Genomic DNA, 5,223 nt, shown 5'->3' with positions numbered 1-5,223 from the left:
GTAATTTGATTGTAGTTACCCAATAAAGGTAGTTTTACTAATAGTAGTTTTTTTTTCTTTTGTACCCTAAATACCACGTAATTACATGGTAATAAGGTGGTAAGTGCATATATTTACATTTTTATTACCTTGTAATTACATGGTAATAAAGAAGTAATTACATTTAATTACATTTTTATTACCTTGTAATTACATGGTAATAAAGAAGTAATTACATTTAATTACATTTTTATTACCTTGTAATTACATGGTAATGAAGAAGTAATTACATTTAATTACACTTTTATTACCTTGTAATTACATGGTAATAAGGGTACCGTAAAAGAAATCATTACCAAAATGTCTGTGGGAATTGTCCGCTCTCAGCTTCCGTACAAACCAGCAGATGGAAACGCTCCTTTTATCTTTTTTGCAACATTTTATGCTCGCTCAAAATTCAAACACATCTACTGTCTTTCTGTTAGTTTCTGTCACTCCTCTAATTTTTTCGAGCCTCTCGTTAAAAACAACTTGTGGCTCATGTTAGTGTTGTGTAAAAAATAAACGAGCGCAATAACGACAAAGAAGTGCGCGACGTTGCGTCAGTGTGAACCCTCCAGGGTTGGGAGCGAAGCGCTGCGTCACCCAAAAACTCTGAGCGGGAAAACGGTTCAACCTGACGTCATTGTTACAGATTTTATCACCTTAGTTTTAAGTTACCGGACCGACTGAGAGATTTTTACGCTTGTGGAGAAAGTTCCTGCTGAACGACTGGAGGTGTGCTGCGTTTCTGCTGAGGCCGTGGAGAGCTGATGTCCTCCGGGCTTCAGCGGCGGCCCGTGTGAACACACAGCCCCGCTCAGCTGCTCTGCGCTCACATCCAGAGCTGGAAGAGAAAACCACAGCGTGAACATATCAGCATATCTTACACATTACTCCTGTTTTTGTTTTTGTTTTTAACCACCRTGCTGCCGTTTCACAGCGAGTGAGATAAATGATTATAAAAGATTAATTTGGGAGTTATGACTCCCTGTCCTGTTTTCTCCAGCAGATACTAAATCATGGAAAAGGCGAAGCAAAGCTAGGTGCTGATTAATTCAAACATTAATTCTCCTTACAACAAGCCTCGCGGTCAGCTTTAAATAGGCCCATTGTTCAGCGGGAATTCGCTCTCACAGGACACAATTGTCTTTTCACGGCAGCGCGCTTGTCACCGACTCACCAATTAATTCGATGTATTCTGGAGGGCAGGCCAATAGAAGTTAGTTTCATACCAATCGCTTGTATTACAAGCCTGTGTGTCGGTGCAGGCTGTGTGGAATTCCTACAGAATACTAACACCCGGTGTGGTGTGTGTGTGTGTGTGTGTGTGTCCACCTGTGGATTTATGGTTTCCAAGAGGTTTTAGCCTCATTCATTACATTTTTTAAATGGTTATACTGTTTACTGCAAAAAAAGTAATGAAAATAATGAAAAAATTCAGGCGAGGGGAAAAAAATCAGGATTATTTTCAGTTCCATCCTCACTACCTCTGAAACAACAGCTGCTGCTTTAATAACTTCCACTTCTGACAACACATTCCAAGTGTTTGATACCATGAGTAGAAGTAGAGTTTGTAAAAGCTGAGACCCTCAGTTACATGTCAGCACATTATTTTAAACAAACTTCAAGAAAACCCCTCGGGGCTGAAGAGGTAAACATCGTCATTTTCCTTTTTTTTTCAAAGTTCAAATCCTCATTTCAACAGCTAATTATTGTTTTTAATTTTACATTTTACCCAACAGACCGTGTAATTCTCTGTGTTTTGATCACGTGTTTGAGAAAACGCATCAACGTGCTTTGTTTCTGTTAGGAAGTTCAGTCTAAATGTTTCACCTGTTTTCTCTCATGAGACCCTGAGCTTTACTGTAAAAGTATAAACACATACTGTCTCAGCAGGTGCTGCAGGATGACTTTGACTGTCACTTCAAGCCAGTCCTCTGGTACAATTTGAATTTACTGAAAGGATATCCTCTGGAGATGTGTCAACTCATTTCCAATGGAGGCCTGGAACCCGTACAGAATACCAAACCACCTCCAGACAACGTTACGTAACACTGAAACACAACTGCACACACACAAAGCTTCACCGCAATATTCAAAATACAATTAAACCACCTGAAATGTTGATTCCCAGTAAAACTCCATTTGTCTGTGAAGATGATTTGTTCAGCAATATATGTTTTAGTATAGCAGAGTTTCACCTATAAATACGAAAAAAATAAGTTCCTCATAAGGAGCAACAGTAAAAAAAAAATAAACTGGATTGTCAGCATCCTAATGTGCAGCTCTGCCTCCTCTGAAGAAGCCAGGAGGATCATTACAGCCTGTTCAGCTTTCCAACAAAAAAAAAAAGGGAAGAAATAAGCAGACGAGGTATCGCTGCTGCATATTTCATGTTGTCACTTTGATTGTTTGATCCTGAATAAAAGACACGCGGGGAACCCGGACGGCTGTCTCCGCTTGGATCGCTTCCAAAGCAGGCTTTGGAAGCGGCTGGGAGTCCCTTAATGTCTTGGCAGAGAGCGGGAGGAACGTCTGGAGGAATTTAACTCTGCAGAAGACGAGCGCTGACGCTTAACAGTGTCTGAAGGCACGGGGGTAATAAGAGCAACAGGGCATGAATGGACCCCCGCAGACTGGTTTTAACACGTAACAAGGAGCTTGTGATGCAGAACGCTTGTGAATAAAAGTGTGCCCCAAAAAAAAAATACATGAAGTGAAACCTTGAAGTCTAATAATAAATTATTAAGACTTAGGAGATTCCACCATATGTGACTGCTTTGCTGATAAGACGCGTAAAAACGTGTACGTTCTTTGATTCTGAACCGTTATGAATCATCTCAGATCTTCTTCTTCTTCTTCTACCACTACTTCTTCTTCTTCTTCAGCTCATTATAATGATTGGCCCTCGGCAGAGAACCACAGTGCAGCTGGGCAGGAGAAAATGAGCTTCTTTGAAGTTCCCTTCTTTGAATGGCAACACAGATCATTGTTATTGGGCCTTTTTTTTCAAACCCAGAACCCAGCTTTGAAACCACAAATCAGGTTTATWATGGGCCAGAGGCTCGTCCACACTTTGTTCTGCCGAACAACCAGCAGAATCAGCTGCCGTTGGGTTTGGATCTTTGTRTCTTTCGGTTCGTGTCGGCTGCTTTGCGCGGTCCAGTCCTCCACAGGACTGCGTGTCCTCTGARCGCCGAGCTCTACCACTGAATCAGTGCGTGGTGATTTACAGATCCAGCCCTTGGGTGGCGAATACAAGCAGAGCCGAGTGGAAGAATGAGATGCAGCGTTGGCTGCTCCTCACCAAACTACTCCCGAAATTGTCCCCCGGCGAAAATCGCATGATTCTATTGGAATTTTAGTGGGCGTGGCCAAATGACTCGACAGCGCCACCTAAAGTGAGATAGAGGAACTGGTAAGTCCTWGAGAGCTGAAATTTGGGGCATTGGTAGATCTCCCCATATCTAGAAAAAAAGTCTCTTGGAGGTATGCCCTAAAACTAACAGGAAGTCGGCCATATTGGGTCAAATTTTCCTTGAGTTTCACTTTCGCTCACGTTGAACTTTTGCAAACTCTTCACATGATTTTGACCTGTCGGGTTCAAACTTGGTCAGTATGCTGGTAAGACATGGGGGATTAAAACTTATCAAAATGGTGAGTTTTTCGAGTATGTTAAGGGGGCGTGGCCAGGCCTCAATAATGACCTTCTCGCCAGCATTTTTGAAACGCTGTAGCTTACGGCCGGTTTTGTGGAGCCGTGCTGGTTAATGGAGAACGGACGAATGCTAAACGAACCCTGATGGATGCTGGCGTGGAGCACCGCGGCTGCCGGCCTGGACAGGAAGAGCAACAGGAGCCCGTCTGTCCAATCCAAYGTCACATGAAAGGATGCGCTGCTCTGCCACCTCTCTGTGTGCAGAGAAAAAGCAGCGATGCTAATGAAGTGAAGCACAGACGCAGGGAGGCCGATTCTGTAACAGCACAGATCACTGCTCGCTCATCCAGTTTAGCTCTTTGTACTTAAAATCCCCAATTAACCATATTAGCAATTCATGAGGTGTACACCGAGCCAAACACAATGAAGATCCATTTTAATTGACTCATATAGCAGCAACAAGCACAGGCTGTCTTCACCAGAACAGCCTTTCCTCTTTCCCTAAAGCTCAAATGTGATTATGTCATTGTTTTCAAATTAAATGCTTTTTTGTAGCGTCACAAAACCTACATAAAGCATTGAAGATGCTTTCAGGCTGCAGGGACCATTTTATTGCTTTATTATTACAATTTTTCTTATGAATGTAGTTTCATTGTTTTTTGTTTTAACACTCTGTAGCAACCGGAGGTGGTTGTAGCTCATTAAAAAGTTTTTTTTGGTTCTATTTTTAATTATAAATAGGATGTAATAATGTGTAATTATGTAATTTAGCTCAAACCAGTGTAACAAATGGAAATAAGTGCAGAAAAGCTGATGTTTTAATAAAAATCAATGGATCTTAACTCGTGGAAGCCTTCAATAACTGCCCATTATGACATTAATGATCATTTACTATCTGTAACTGCTGTACCACTGATTTGTCTGTTAAAGATCAACAGAGCCGTCCCGTCTCTATTTACAGTCCATGTTTATGATGAGCAGAGCTTCACTTTTCAATAAACAGACGCCTACTCACTCTRTAATAATGTCTGAGGTCAGCCACAGCCTGTGTGTGAAACGTACCGCAGGCTGAACAGCATTAGCATGTYGGTCAGGAAATTTTAAATCTTTACAAGCTGCTTAGAGCGTGTAAAGCTGTGAAATCAGACTTTTCTTTCATTTCAAATAAATATTTGCTCATCATGTACACTGAGATTATTGTTTCTTTTATTCCTCAATTCTTGTGCTATTTCAACAATTTATACATCAAATCGTTCAGCTCCTTCATGACATTCAGACTATAACTTTTGGTACTTCAGCAATTTATAATTTTTTATATATTTAGCTTTTTCAGCAATGCTTTTCCTCATAGAAAAGGAGTGGAGCTGTTTTCAGCATCCCTTCAAAATGTTCATAAAGCTTTGCTCAATTTTTCACCCCTTTTTTTTTTTGCTTTTTTTCACTTCTTTGTTTTATTTTCAGCTTTCTTTAGCTTGTGTTTTGCTGATTTAGTTGTTTTTTTTAAGCTTTTTTTTATCTATCATTCTGACCTTTTCTGCTATTCT

Source organism: Austrofundulus limnaeus, unplaced genomic scaffold (genome assembly GCF_001266775.1).
Source record: "Austrofundulus limnaeus strain Quisiro unplaced genomic scaffold, Austrofundulus_limnaeus-1.0 Scaffold105, whole genome shotgun sequence".
In the NCBI taxonomy this organism is placed as follows: Eukaryota; Metazoa; Chordata; class Actinopteri; order Cyprinodontiformes; family Rivulidae; genus Austrofundulus; species Austrofundulus limnaeus.
This window is presented reverse-complemented; position numbering follows the sequence as displayed.